We start from the raw sequence: 15,504 nt of genomic DNA, 5'->3' as shown, positions 1-15,504 counted from the left end.
GACGGGGTTTCACCATATTGGTCAGGCTGGTCTCAAACACCTGACCTCACGTGATCTGCCCACCTCAGCCTCCCAAAGTGCTGGGATTACAGGCGTGAGGCACTGCTTCTGGCCATTTATTATATTAAAAAATTTTTTTCCTAGCCAACTAATGCATGCAGGATGTCCACTGATTTATTATCTTATAACCAAAAATTCAGTATATATTATCTGGTATGCACTGTTTCAGGCACTGGAATACAACAAGGGTCAAGAAAGAGATAAAATCCCTGTCTTTAAGGAGCTCATTTTTTTTTTTTTTTTTTTTTTTTGAGACGGAGTTTCGCTCTTGTTACCCAGGCTGGAGTGCAATGGCGCGATCTCGGCTCACCGCAACCTCCGCCTCCTGGGTTCAAGCAATTCTCCTGCCTCAGCCTCCTGAGTAGCTGGTATTACAGGCACACGCCACCATGCCCAGCTAATTTTTTGTATTTTTAGTAGAGACGGGGTTTCACCATGTTGACCAGGATGGTCTCGATCTCTCGACCTCGTGATCCACCCGCCTCGGCCTCCCAAAGTGCTGGGATTACAGGCTTGAGCCACCGCGCCCGGCCAAGGAGCTCATTTTTAAATGAGAGTTTCTGGTTTTTTCTTTTTTTTGAGACGGGGTCTTGCTCTGTTGCCCAGGCTGGGGTCCAATGGCATGACCTAGGCTCACTGCAACCTCTGCCTCCTGGGTTCAAGAGGTTCTCCTGCCTCAGCCTCAGGAATACCTGAGATTACGGGTGCCCACCATCAGCTATTTATAATATAGTTTTCATATAGTACAGGAATAGTATGTTACAGAACCTAAAGAAACAAAGTATTAGTTGAAGAGTTCAGAAGTGGGTTTATATTGTATGTACTAGGAATTGCCTGTTCAATTAAATTAACATTTCAGAAGTAACTTTTTTTTTTTTTTTGAGACTGGGTCTCACTCTGTCGCCCAGGTTGGAGTGCAGTGGTGCATCTGGGCTCACTGCAACCTCTGCCTCCCGGTTCAAGCAATTCTCCTGCCTCAGCCTCCTGAGTAGCTGAGGTTACAGGCATGCGCCACCATGCCCAGCTAATTTTTGTATTTTTAGTAGAGACAGAGTTTCACCGTGTTGGCCAGACTGGTCTTGAACTCCTGACTTCAGGTGATCCACCCACCTCATTCTCCCAAAATGCTGGATTACAGGCCTGAGCCACCACCCACGGCATAAGTAACTATTTAAATCTACATTGTTGACACTGCAGTGAAAGCAGCGAAACTTGTCAGCGGATGATTAAGTTTTATGGTTGATTTTCACACTTTTGTAGCTTGGGACCAATATCAAGTTTCTGGGAAAAACATCCTTCCTCTCTCCCCACCTTCTATCATTAAACCCCAGTCTCTGCCTGTTGGTGTTAAGTGTGTCCTTGGGATAAAGGTTTATCATAATCGTTCGTTTTTCATTTTCCTCTTATCAATCTGAAAAGAGTTACTTCAGATTTTTTCTTCATGAGTCTAGAAAGCGCTTAGATTGTTGAATTATTACATAATCCACACGGAAAAATCTGTACATCATTCGTTACTTTTTCAATTCCTTAGACCACCAGTTAGTGGAATTATTTCTGGGTGAGTGGAACACCCTTTACAAGCTGCTAGAGGAGGTATGCACCTCCCTAGATTATTGGCTTTCCATTGCCTAGTCTTTTAAAGAAAGCGGCACTGTTCCCACGGAAATTAACAACCATTCAATTCCGAGAGACTTGAAATCTTAAGGCCGAAGTGGAGAAAAAAATCGGATTGTTATGGGTTGGGTTACTATTCGAGAAGGGCAAGTAGGAGTTAGTGAATGGACACGGTGTTAAAATGGGACTTTATTAAACGACTCATTACAACTGCACAAAAACTAAACTTTTGCTGGTCCCAGAGGATTTTTTTTTAAAACCTTCAAAAACCCGACTTCAAACAAAATTTAGGAAACGTGGGATTAGCATAATTTCAGTTTGCGTGCTTACAAGACCACCTCCTCTGTCACCGAAAGTGAGCACAGGTGTGAGAATTTTGCAAAAGCGGCTTTCAGAAAGAACCCTTTTTCAGCGCTCAGTGGTGCCCCTAAGAGCTTCGGGGTTGGAAAGCACGCCACGCAGCGCAGCCTTCCCGTCGGTTGCTAACCTTTCCCTTTCTCACCTCGCCACTCCCTCTCCGCCGCGGCCTCCAGCCGGGGTGCGGTGGTGGGGGGGCGTTTGTTTACGTGACGTCCGCCGTAGTAAGCAGTCCCCGCCCCCGTTTCCCTCTGGCCGCGGCGTTTCCCGCGCCGCGGAGCTTCTCCCCTTAAAAGGACAATAGAGGCCTCGGGAGCGCGCGCGGTCGCCGGGCCTTCTCCCCACTCCCAGCCCGCGACGTGCGCGCGCCCGTATGCAAATAAGTTCGATTCAAGAGAATTTTGTGCCGGGAGCCGCGCGTGCGCAGAGGGAAAGCGGAATCTACACCTTCCCGGCCAGCGGTAGCAACTGCCGAACTGCAGGAGACAATCTTTCTAGACAAGGCAGTTGAGAAGGAGGGAGCGCCTGAGGGAGACTGGCCTGGCGTGCACTCCGCACCTCAGGGACGTTGTTGTGCGTGGAACGGCTGCGTCTGGAAGGTGAGCGACTCTAACTATGCCTCCGGTGCAAAACTGTCTCACGAGGCTTTGATTTCAGAGTGTTTTTTTTTCCTCTCTTTTCACCTCCACCCACCTCCCCCGCGTCCTTCCACAAACACAGGAAGTTTTGTCTTGGAGGTGGCATTGTTGGGAGCGCTGTTTTCGTGTTCTTCAGACCCCAGGTCCTCTGGTACGCGCGTGTTTAGTGTGTATTTTTTAACTGGGGAGAGTATTTGAGGCAAAGCGAAAGTCTCGGGGCGGGGGGAGTGACTGGAGCCTGGGCATAATCGATGAGTCGCCGGAGTTGAGGGATACACGTTGAAGGTGACAATGACTTTTCTCCACCGCAGTGTTCTCTCGCGGAAAGGAGCCCGGCGGCCGAAAGGCCTGAGAGGAAGGCGACTCGCCGGCCACCGCGCAGCGGCCGGGGTCGGTGCGTCCGCGTGGGCGCCAGGCGCGGGCAGGGTCGGGCGCCGTTGTGAAACCTCGTGGCTTAGTTGACTGCGGCCCCCAGACGAGGGTGGACAATAAACGCCATTCGCTCGGAAACTTAAGTTGCCATCCGCTTCCGAGCTGGCGGTTGAGGGGCTTTAAATCGGCCTTTGGGGGTCAGTACTGGGCTCTGCCGGAGCGCACGCGGCGTGGCGTTGTTTGCTCAACTCCGGAGGGATGCGGAGGCGACAATGAGAGCAACACGCGGTCGCTTAAAAACAGCCGGTCTCCCACTCGCCTGCCCCCTCGGACCGCGCCCAAGAGCGTCTGGTGTCCGGGGTGCCTTCGGAGCCCGAAGTTTTGCTCCCCATGCGTTCACCTGTAGCGTAGGTGTGTGGGCGCCGCGGCGAGGGCTTCCCGTTCGCGGGCGGCCGTCCGCGCCGTAAGATGGCCAGGGAAGCCAACTTGGCTGGGGACGGAGGCGGCCGTGCTGTGTGCGCCGCCGGAGTCAGTGAACTCCGTCGGGCACTGCTTTTTGTGTTCTGCGTGACAGACCACGTGCTTCGGGCGCGACCCTGGTCCTGGTCCGAATGTCCAGCCCCGCGTGAGCCGTGGGACGCGGCCGCCGTCGGGCAGGTCCGGCCGGCAGGACAATGTGGTTTGCCGATGATGGCGTCTTGCCAGTTTAAAAAGCAGAGTGAAAGTCGCCAACTCCGCCCGTGCGGGGCGGGTACTCCGGGCGTTTCTCATCAAGGACACGGCAAAACTTTGATTAAATGGGGCCGCTCCCGAGGGGAGGGCCGGGGGGGGCTAGACTCTGGGCTCCTAGGGGCGCCGCGTCCGGACCCCTCCCCGGGGTGATCGTCCAGTGTCCGACGCCTGCGAAACGCCCCCACATCCCTGATGCTGCACGTAGGCAGCGCCCGGCTGGACAGAAAACAAAGGGCTGCATGTGCCCGTGCGGGCCCCCGGCGCTTGGCGCGGCCGCCGGGGCTGAGGGCCGTGCGGGTCGGGGCCCCCGAAGTTCGGGCGAGTTTCAGGAGGGGCTTTTGTTCCTCAGCCCCCTCGTGGGGAAACTTTGGCGGCGCTACTTGTGCGAGGTGCCATGCTGGTGCGTAGGGAGACGGCGTGCTTCCCCGCTCCGGGCGCGCGGGCGGGCAAGGGAGGCGGCAGTGCCCGGCGCTTCAGTTCCGGCGCCGGGGGCCGCGACGGCCGAGGGGTTCGGAGACTGCGGCCCGGACTCCTCGGCCCGTTCCTCTTGGCCCGAGAGCTTGTGTCTGGGAGGTCTGTGGGTTCGCCTTTGAAGTCGAACTGTTGCCATGTTTGAATTACGTCAGGGCAAAGCCATGAGGAGGAACAAGCCCCGGCAGCGCGGCGTGCGGGAGGCGCGGCCTGCGGGAGGCGCCGGGCCGGGCGGGCGCGGGGCCCGTTGTTCCGGCGCAGGTGAGGGAGGCTGCGGCGAGCGACGCGGTTCACCTCCGGTCGCCCTCGCCCTCGCCCTGGCGAGCGGCCCCCACGGGAACTTTCCTCTCGACGCGAGATGTCTTATTTACCAACAGATCCACCAGGGAGCATTCGTATTTGCGGGCTCGGCGTCCCTCTTGGCAGTCACCGGAGTACCCGAGGGGGAGGCGCGGTTTACGGAAGGTGGGGACCCTAGGGCCCTGGGAAGAGCGGGGAGGCATTTTATTGCTTTCGGGGAAATGGGCGAGGGCGGCGAGCACCTCCTGCCCCGCCGAGTGGTGGCTCGCAAGTCCAGGGGACCCAGCCCCGACGACGCCCGAAAAACCACCCTGGGGAAGTTCCGGGGCTCTTAGTTGCTCTACTGAGGGAAGTGAGTACTGTGGGCGAATTGTGCGTGCGGCCGGTTTCTTTGTGTGTTTCTGGGGGTTGGGGGGATCGGGGAGGGGCAAGGTTTGTTTTGGTGTGGGGGGAGTTGGTTTCTTGGGGTGATAGGGCGGTGCAGCTTGTTCTGGTGACTATGACCCTAGTCAGTTTCTTTGTTTTTATTTTCTTCCTTTAACCTTCCATTACTTCAGGCACTCGGAAGATTAGGAATTACTGTTTAGTTAAACAGGGACCGTATCCGAGGCAGTTTTACCCCAGCAATCCTTTCTCCCCTTCTTTACTTTGTCCTAAGGAGGGTTAAGAAAAGCTTTTCTTTTTCGTTTAATAATTTAAAAATGTATTTGACCTTGTTATTCAGAGTACACTGAAAGCACCTGTTTTTGAACTGGAGTTTGCCAGACTTGAAGAGTCTTTTAATATTTTATGTTGTAAAATTGAACGTGTTTAGTTTTCCAATCTAAAAGTCTGGGAGTTTGTTTCTGGTGAGTTCCGGAGAAACCCCGATGGCATTTAAAGTATTTATGTAGGATTTTGGGAAGGGGGATCTTTTTTAGCTGAAAGGTATGCATGACTCAGTGTTTGGTGGTTATTGACTGCCTTATCTTAAGACGACCTTGAAGAAGCAAGTATTTAGGGAGTTGGGCCTTTTGGAAACGTTGTAAAGAGGCTGGGGAGGAAGCTGCTCAGGAAGATGACACAGGGTAACGGCTAGCTTCTTCCCAGTTCCCGTGAACTGGGGTTGACCTTCTGGTTACCCCTCCTAGATTTTTCTTTTCAAGCTAACTTTTTTTGTGTGTGTGGCCCCAGGCATAGCTCAGAAATTATGCTGGTTTGACACATGGATGCTTCTTTGGTATTTGGGGTTTGCCTGTAGTCTAGACATCTGATAGGCACCACCATGTCTGTTGCTTCTTTCCTGATTTCTTCTGCATTTGAATCATGTTTAAGGCTTAGAATCTAAGTGATTATTACTAGGAAATAATACCCTTAGATACCCTGCCCCCACACACCAAAAAAATCGATACTAGTTGAAATCCATTTTTTTCTTTTCATTATTTTGGTATTAATAAACATATTTCTCCCAAGTTTTGGTTGACCGAATTACAGTACCAAAAGGCAATCAATATTAGTACATTTCTTTAGTAAATAGAAAGACCCTGTCAAGAAAATGAAAAACTTTGGATTTAATAACTTTGGCTTTCCTTTGGCAGCTATTTCTCTGGGTCACGTATTTAAAATGCATATGAAGTGCTTTGCAAATACACTGAGATTGGTTGAGTTGTTTTTCATAATTAGTATTTCATAGCTATGCTTTGGCTAGAATTTCCATTTCCTGGCAGATTTCACCTACATATAGAGCTTGATGGTTTTTGTTTTAATAATTAGATGTTGTAAAACAGATTTGGATTATCAAAGTGAATTAATTTAGGGTGGGAAAGACCCACAGACAAGGTCTCTACTGCCTTCTATTTGTATTGCTTTTGTGGGAGGGTGGAGATACGAAGTTCAGTAGGTAGAATATTCGAGATCACTGGTGGACAGCAGGCCCCAATTCTGTTTGTCCTTGCACAGTATTCTTAATTTTGTATATCTGGAACATGAATGGTCAGCCCCCCCCCCCCCCCAGTGGTTATCAAGTCCTGGGAAATCCTGACTCACAGGGCTCAAACTCAAACATATTTATGTCAGAGAAGCAATTTAAGAACCATTTCACATGTAAAATAAATGCTTTTCACTGGGGAAAAGGTAAACTTATTTTAAATCTGAACCAACTACACAAGGCCCTTATTGAGGACAAATTAATCAGTTTACCATGCCAGGCACCACATAGTAGGTTGCTTTAAAAGTATGTCATTTTCTTTTTCTTTTTTCTTTTTTTTTTTTTTTTTGAGATGGAGTTTCGCTCTTGTTACCCAGGCTGGAGGGCAATGGCGCGATCTCGGCTCACCACAACCTCCGCCTCCTGGGTTCAAGCAATTCTCCTGCCTCAGCCTCCTGAGTAGCTGGGATTACAGGCACGTGCCACCATGCCCAGCTAATTTTTTGTATTTTTAGTAGAGATGGGGTTTCACCATGTTGACCAGGATGGTCTCGATCTCTCGACCTCGTGATCCACCCACCTCGGCCTCCCAAAGTGCTGGGATTACAGGCTTGAGCCACTGCGCCCAGCCTTTTTTTTTTTTTTTTTTCTTAAGGGACGATAGGAATATAATTGGCTGAGAAGAAAGGGAATGCATGTATTGAGGCACGAAGTGTGTTGTTCAGAATAACTTAGTAATGCTTAGGTTTCAAAGTTGTGATCATCTGATAGTCACTTTGTGACCAGTTTTTTCATCTAAAATGGTAGTAATAGCTATTGTAAATAAGTTGTAAATAATTAAACAAGGGACATGATTGATAAATATTAGCTGCTGCTGTCCTCACAACACTGGGAAATAAACATTTTACAGGAGATAAAACTGAGGCCTGGATCAGTTATCATTTCTGGGGAAACATTCAGTAAATTTTTAGTGGAAACAATGAGTGTCTTTGGTCCCCTTCCTTACCTTATGAAACCAGTTCTGGGAAGACGCTGCCCTTGACTCTTGAATGTCTTGTCAGTTCTGATTCAACCATTTTACATTGGAAAGTCCTGTGGAAACCTGGAAAATGTCATTTTTCTTTCTTCCTGATTTGCCTTGTCCACAAGATTGTCCTGTATTTCCCACACTTAGTTTTGATTTTCAGCGTGTTACAAATTGAGAATATTTCATTGTCTTTTGTTTCTCCAGGTTTTAAATTAAATCTGCAGTTAGGATTTTTCTGTGTTATAGAAATAATCTAGAAATGCACCTAGTTCAAAAAAGGGAGTTTGTAGTTTGTTTTCAAGGTAGGGAGGTTTTTGCTTTGCCTCAGAAATACTAATGTCACAGGCACATTGCTATTACATAGTCAAGTATGAAAGTTACAGTTGAACTAGAAGACTTTATTTCTAGCTTTGTATTTAGTTGTTTTCTACCTAAGTTTGATTTGACTTAAAATGATTTTAATTTAGTGAATGTTAACTGTACTGAGTTGAAGTAGCTCTTATTTCTTATTTCTCCCCACGCTAGCCTAATCCGCCCCCCCCCCCCCCCGTCCCCAACTTCTGCTGGAAATAAGCAAGAAACATTTTTTTTTTCCTATGACTTTTAAACATCACAGTTTTTTTTTTGTTTTTGTTTTTTTTTTTTTCCTACAAAAGTCTATAGACCACATGTTAAAGACAAATGATCCCTTTTTGGAAACTTTTAAAATATTTCTATGATCAATAGCATAAACAGTGACTCCTTACGGCTTTATTGTGGACACTGTTTCCCATTCCATGCCCTTATATATATTGTTTATATTCATCTTGGCTGTCCCACTCTTTGAGTGGTTAGCAAATTCTACCTGTTTCTGTGTACTATGTACAGCTAGCACCTGGTTGTAATACAAGACTTAGATTCTGCTCTGCAGCGGTTTACCATTGAGTAGAGGAGATAATGCATTAACAATTAGGTGAAATCTTATGTGGTAGGTGTTCTAATAAAGGTATGGAAGGGTTTTGTAAAAGAAGTAATTCTTAAAAAAATTTCCCAGGTCAAGGGGATGGAGGGTAAGCCATCTCAGACAGAAATAACAGCCTGAATAGAAGATGGCTAGTTATTAAAGTTGGTTTGACACTTTTAGAATTTCAGAATTCCAGGTTGGGAGCAGCTGGTAGGCAGAGGCAGATCCTGAAAAGCTTTGAATTCTTTGCCAAGGAGTTTGGATACTATCGCGGAGCAAATGTTGGTACCTTGCAAGGGAAGATTAATAGTTGAAATTTAGGAAGATGTTTAAAGGACGTCGGGAAGTCAGTTACAAGGTTCTGACAGGAGTTCACGTACCATCATGAGGAACAAATGGGCAGTGGGGAGGAAGGTGAAGGAAGAAACATAATCTCTAAGGACTTCACAATAAATTTGGTGGAGGGCCATGCAGAGGGTGAAGGGAGAGCTCAGTTGGCTTCCAAGTTGTTTTTGTGTGACTGGAACTGTGGATGATAATTAAGACAGGTAAACAGAGGAACAGCAGATTGGAGGGAATATTTTATATAATCAGTTCAGGGGATTTAAAGGTTGGAATGGGTCGGTGGTCAGTTGGCCATATTTTTCTTAGAGCTAAGGGGAAAGGTTGGATCAGGACCTGAGTAATATTGGGGCATTACCAATAAGGTTGTTAGTAACTTCCTGAGAGTGGATTGCCCAAAGACAGAAAGCAAAATGATACCTGAAATAGGAGAGGAAAAAAAGAGAAAGAAGAAAGATTTGTGAATAAAAAGAATCGTCAGAGCTGAGAACATACCTTGTGCCAGCCCTTGTGTTGACTCTTTACAGATACTATTCAGGAGATTTGGGATTTGTTATAATAATAATAATTATTGGGCCGGGCGCGGTGGCTCAAGCCTGTAATCCCAGCACTTTGGGAGGCCGAGGCGGGTGGATCATGAGGTCAAGAGATCAAGACCAACCTGGTCAACATGGTGAAACCCCGTCTCTACTAAAAATACAAAAATTAGCTGGGCATGGTGGCGCACGCCTGTAATCCCAGCTACTCGGAAGGCTGAGGCAGGAGAATTGCTTGAACCCAGGAGGCAGAGGTTGCGGTGAGCCGAGATCGCGCCATTGCACTCCAGCCTGGGTAACAAGAGCAAAACTCTGTCTCCAAAAAAAAAAAATTATTATTATTATTTGAGATGAAGTTTCACTCTTGTTGCCTAAGCTGGAGTGCAATAGGGTGATCTCGGCTCACTGTAACCTCTGTCTCTCAGGTTCAAGCGATTCTCCTGCCTCAGCCTCCTGAGCAGCTGGGATTACAGGTGCCCACCACCACGCCCGGGTAATTTTTTTGTATTTTTAGTAGAGACAGGGTTTTACCATGTTGGCCAGGCTGGACTTGAATTCTTGACCTCAGGTAATCAATCCACCCGCCTCGGCCTCCCAAAGTGCTGGGACTACAGGTGTGAGCCGCTGTGCCTGCCTGTCATTATTTTATAGATAAGGAAACAGGATTAGAGAGGTTAAGGAACTTCCCTGAGGTTTAGGTCAAATCAGGTGTGTGTACTACCATGTATCAATTTTCTTAACATTTTTGTCAAGTTTGAAAATGGGAGAATAGCTTCATAGAAGAGTATATGGGCCCATTTCATGACCTTAAAGTCTCCCTGAATGGCTAAGTTTGTCTTTTCCCACAGACCTGGGCTTAAAAGAAAATCTTTAATAATCAGAATTTTACCTTCAATTAAGTTTGTTGTATATATCTTTGGATAGATAGCATTTATTTTTCTGTAATGTGCAAGTCTTATAAATTCAAGGACATAAACTACACATACACTGATATTTTCATACCCTGGCTTCACAGCATCCCTGGAAAGTAGACATGAGATTTTATGACAATATTACAGAAGGGCAAATAAAATTAGGAGTGACTTCCTAGTTAGTTGTAAAGACAGAAGCAGAAATAGACTCCAAGTTGACTCATTGTAGACTCAAAAAGAGTTATATTTTCTAACTCCTAATCATCCCTTAAAAGCAGATACGTAGTCTTTCTGACATTTTCAATTTTTTTAATCCACTGGAATTCCTCTTAATCTAGAATTGGGAGACCTAGTTGTTTTTTTTTTTTGTTTTGTTTGTTTTAAACACTACCAAAATTGGAGGGGCCTGGTGGTTTTTTACACTATCTAAAGCCCAGAAACTTGAATTTGTACTTTTATTTTTAACTTATGCCACTTTAGTTGAAGATGTGCTTATTTCTGAGTTTGACCTCTTTCCTATATAGGATGAGTTTTAGGCTCTTCTCCTAAGTGTGGATTCCATAGACAGCCACAGTTATAAATGCTTTACCATATTTCTGAGAGACAGGGCACATATTTGGAGAGGCTGTTGGCAAACAAGTGGGGTCTGCTACCCTTTTCTCAGTTTTCTTCCAGACAGATTTAAATTTGCTCCTTAAAGTTAGCTAAATTTGGGAATTTTGCTGAGATGTAGGCTGGTATCTAGAAGCAGGTAAGAGGAAATAATGTTTTATTGCTCCATGGCTTTCCTTAACTGCTGATGAAACATGTTTCATTGTTGGGGAATACTGCAGCCAAGTGGCCTAGCAGCAGGAGAATACAAAGCATTTAGTCCTGTTGACCCTTTCTGAAAAGTGTTGCTCCAGTTACACTGTTAGTGTTTACTGGATCCTGTACTTAAATGTGATTAACGATAGCATACGATGGACTAAAACGGTGTCATTGGTGGCATTACCAATTACGGAAACTCAAGGATCCCTACAGCTTGTGATCACAACTGTTTTTTCATGTTTATTTCTTTTCCTTTCCCATCATCCTGCCATTTCAAGTTTGGCTCTAAAGAAATGCATCTCCTTCACTTCAAAGTTGTCTTTGGTTGCTCAGTTCTTTCTGTCTTTGTTCACCGCTGCTTCCTTCCCACTTTACAAATCTTTTGCTTGTCTCCTTTCTGCCATTTCCTTCCCATTCTGCTCCGTATATTTTGATCTCACCAGTCTATTTCGTAGTCTCTCCCTGGAGTGTATTTTCTAATCTGTATCTCTCCGTTTGTATGTCTTTGAGGAAGTTTATGTAAGCTCTCTGTGCTTTTTTAGATTACTCTTAAGGTGTGTCTTGATAACCAAGGTTTTTGGGGAGTGATGCCCTTGGTTAAAAAAAAGGAGGGAGTAAAGTGAAAGTAAGCTGCTTTCATGCTTGCACTCCTCAGAGGCCACCACTGTTTACTATTTTTAAAAACCAATTTAAAAAGAAGTTTGTGTACTTACAGTCTTATTTTAAAAAACATCCTGTGGGATTATACTGCATAACTATTGTTCAACTTACTTGTTTCACAGAGCGAGATATGTTAGATGTAGTTCCTTCTCTGCATATGTTGTAGATCTGCTACTGCTTCCTTTCTTTTCCTTTTCTTTGCTTTTTCTTCCCTTTCCTTTTCTTTTTCCTTCCTTTTATTTTTTTGTTGTAGATCTGCTATTGCTTCCTTTCCTTTTCTTTTCCCTTTCCCTTTCTTTTCCTTTCCTTTTTCTTCCCTTTCCTTCCTTCCTTCCTTTTATTTTATTTATTTATTTATTTATTTTTAATTTTTATTTTTTGAGACGGAGTTTTCGCTCTTGTTACCCAGGCTGGAGTGCAATGGCGCGATCTCGGCTCACCGCAACCTCCGCCTCCTGGGTTCAAGCAATTCTCCTGCCTCAGCCTCCTGAGTAGCTGGGATTACAGGCACGCGCCACCATGCCCAGCTAATTTTTTGTATTTTTAGTAGAGACGGGGTTTCACCATGTTGACCAGGATGGTCTCGATCTCTCGACCTCGTGATCCACCCGCCTCGGCCTCCCAAAGTGCTGGGATTACAGGCTTGAGCCACCGCGCCCGGCTATTTTATTTTTATTTTTTTTAATTTTTTCTCTCTCCTACTAAAAAAAGTCTTCAGAGGTACCTTCTTTACTCTTTGGTGCCTCCTTCACCACCCCTACACCTTTACTGTATCTTCATCTTTCTAACTCCCAGGATGGATCTGATTTTTCCTCTTCTGCCATCTCTTTCTCCTTGTCTGTCACTTGTTAAACATACTGTGACAGGGAACAAGGCTCCAAAGGCCCCTGCTCTTGTTCTTCCACCTACCTTGGCAGAAACCTCTAGTTCAGAAGTGAGAGACAGGAACTCTACAGGAATGCTTCCTGTGGTTGCATCATTCTGGGAACAGCCTATGATAGGTGGGGGATTCCTGATTCTCTCTAACTCTTTTTAAGGGATTAAAACATTTAAGTATACATATACACACAGATATTACACACATTCAATTCAATAGTATTGAAAATCCCAGCAGGATGTTTGCGGAAATTAACAACTTATTCGAAAATTGTTTTGCTAATGAATAGGGCCAAGAATAGCCAAGAAGAATAAAGTTGTAAGACTTACAAAGCTGTAGTAATTAGTATAGTATTAGTGGATAATATACAATTATATAAAAAGAATAGAGTATTCAGATACAGCCCCATACTGGATTTATGACAGCAGTACCACTGCAGTTTAAGAAAAGAGTGATCTTGGACAGGTGTGGTGGCTCACACCTGTAATCTCAGCCCTTTGGGAGGCTGAGGTGGGTAGATCACCTGAGGTCCGGAGTTTAAGGCCAACTTGGCCAACATGGAGAAACCTCGTCTCTACTAAAAAAAAAAAAAAAAAGAAAAAAGTTAGCTGGGGATGTTGCCGGGTGCCTGTAATCACAGCTACTCAGGAGGCTGAGGCAGAAGAATCACTTGAACCTGGGAGGCAGAGGTTACAGTGAGCTGAGATTGCTACCGTTGCACTCCAGCATGGGCAAAAGAGCAAGACTGTCTCAAAAAGAAAAAGAAAAAAAGAGTGATTTTTTCATTAGATGGTGCTGGGTGATACACATATCTGTGGGGAAGAGGGCAGGGAAGAATCTAACCCTTACCTTTAATACCATGTAGAAATATCACAAATTCTAGAAAATAAAAATCTAAATTTGAAAGGAAAACAAACTTCTGGAAGATAATACAGGAGATTATTTTCTGGACCTGGAGGAAAGCAAAGATTTCTTAAACAGGATGCAAAAAGAGCTAGCCACAAAAGAAAATGCTGATAACTTGTACTACATTAAAATTAGGAACTTAAGTTCCTTAAGACTCAGTTCAATGAGTAACAGTGCACAGAGTAAAGACACCTGTGGAACATATAACCACCAAAGATTTTGTATACAGAAAATAGGCACATAATTGAAAAGGATACCCAAATGGCCAATAAGTATGAAAAAAAGTTGTATGACCCATTTGGAATCAGGGAAATGCTCATCAAAACCACATAGTGAAATATCACTAAAATTAAAATGATTGATGCCAAGTGTTGGCAAAGATCCAAAATAAATGATGCCACCATACAATGATAGTATGAGTGTTAACTGGTACCATCACTTTGGGAAACAGTTTGGCAAGATCTTCTGAAGCTAAATATACATATTTTCTATGACCCAGCAGTTCTATTAGAAATATTGACACACACACATCAAAACATAGGTAAAACAATGTTGAAAACACATTACTTGTAGGAGCCAAAACTGAAAATGGCCCGAAGTGTCTATTGACCCTAGAATGGATATGTTGTTACACAATGGAATTCTATACAGTGAAGAAAAATAAAAAATACACACAGCATGGATTAATCTCAGAAATGTTAAACAAAAGAAGCCAGACCAGAAGAGTACTTTCTGTATAGTTGCAATTAAGTTTAAAGAGGCAGAACCAACTGATGGTGATAAATGCCATTTGTTACCACTGGGACCAGGGAACAGTGACTGGGATGAGACTTGTAGATTGCTGGTACTATCCTCTTTCTGATCAAAAGTTACTTCTCCTTTGTCAGCTTTGTGAAACAGCTGAAAGGCTACCATAAACAAAGCATCAGGGGGCATGCAGGACCTATTAAAAGACCACATTTTCTTGAAAATATGCTAATCATTTCAATAGTAATATCTGGTAGATGCCACCTTTATCAAGTGATCAAACTTAGCATCACCGATGCTGGGACAACATTCTTTCCCTCTTTGGTCTGACCTACCACTCCACTTAAAAGTAACACATTCTTTGGAGTAGGCTGGCTTTCTCCAAAAATGTTCAAGTATCAAATGACAAAGTCATTGGGAGACCTGAAAAATTCACCATTTTTCTCAGTGCTTGCATGCTTTAAAAATACTGTTATAAGCTCAGTTGGATCTACTCTTTTGGTTAAAGCCACCTTGGCAGCTGCCATGCTTGGTCCTAGGTGCGGGGGCCTGCAGGACCCACTCACTGGCTCACTCATGCTCGGTCCTGGTGGCTCACTTCCAGTACCAGCAGTATGTGTGCCTGGCCTGCCTGGAATCCTGATTCTTTATCAACCCTAGTCCAAGGTCAAATTATGGGCCATAGTTAAGGAATTTCCTGATTCTTTTTTTTTTTGAGACGGAGTTTCACTCTTGTTACCCAGGCTGGAGTGCAATGGCGCGATCTCGGCTCACCGCAACCTCAGCCTCCTGAGTAGCTGGGATTACAGGCACGCGCCACCATGCCCAGCTAATTTTTTGTAATTTTAGTAGAGACGGGGTTTCACCATGTTGACTATGTTGGTCTTGATCTCCTGACCTCGTGATCCACCTGCCTCGGCTTCCCAAAGTGCTGGGATTACAGGCTTGAGCCACCGCGCCCGGCCGGAATTTCCTGATTCTTAATGAAGATCCGATTTGTTTTACTGAAGAATTTGAACTCACAATTAAAACCTGTGACCCAGGTCTTTCCGACATTTATCGACTTGTCTGCATGCTGGTTTCAGCTTCTAAAGCGAAGGAATAGCTAGAAAAAGCACAGTGTGGTTGGATCCTCTAACAGATCTTGTTCCTGAAAATCCAATACGACCTCTGCTGCACTCAGCTCCCCAACTTTCAGAAGATGGCTGGCTCAAAGACACATGGGCATGACCACCTTCTCTGTTAAATGCCATTCCCTTGGTTTTTCAAAAGATCATAGATTGGATTAAAATCCA

General features: G+C 45.1%; 1 protein-coding gene across 6 annotated transcripts in view; it reads left to right on the top strand.

The window, feature by feature from the left end:
• The window catches only part of SINHCAF (SIN3-HDAC complex associated factor), a 94,553-nt gene that overhangs the window by 48,229 nt on the left and 30,820 nt on the right, over window positions 1-15,504 (top strand). Inside the window, exon 1 of one of the 6 annotated variants that reach the window (XM_074403029.1) lies at window positions 2,436-2,630. The exons of 2 other annotated variants lie outside the window; for them this stretch is intronic. The gene's annotated coding sequence lies outside the window, so the exon portion shown is untranslated. Of the gene's footprint in view, window positions 1-2,435; window positions 2,631-2,797; window positions 2,821-4,483; window positions 4,710-15,504 lie in introns of those variants that run through there. 3 more of the 6 variants (XM_003926629.4, XM_010337366.3, XM_003926631.4) reach the window with 3 other exon arrangements.

Source organism: Saimiri boliviensis, chromosome 7 (genome assembly GCF_048565385.1).
Source record: "Saimiri boliviensis isolate mSaiBol1 chromosome 7, mSaiBol1.pri, whole genome shotgun sequence".
NCBI lineage: Eukaryota > Metazoa > Chordata > Mammalia > Primates > Cebidae > Saimiri > Saimiri boliviensis.
Note: the sequence above shows the minus strand (reverse complement) of the source record. Positions and strands in the feature narration are given on the sequence as shown.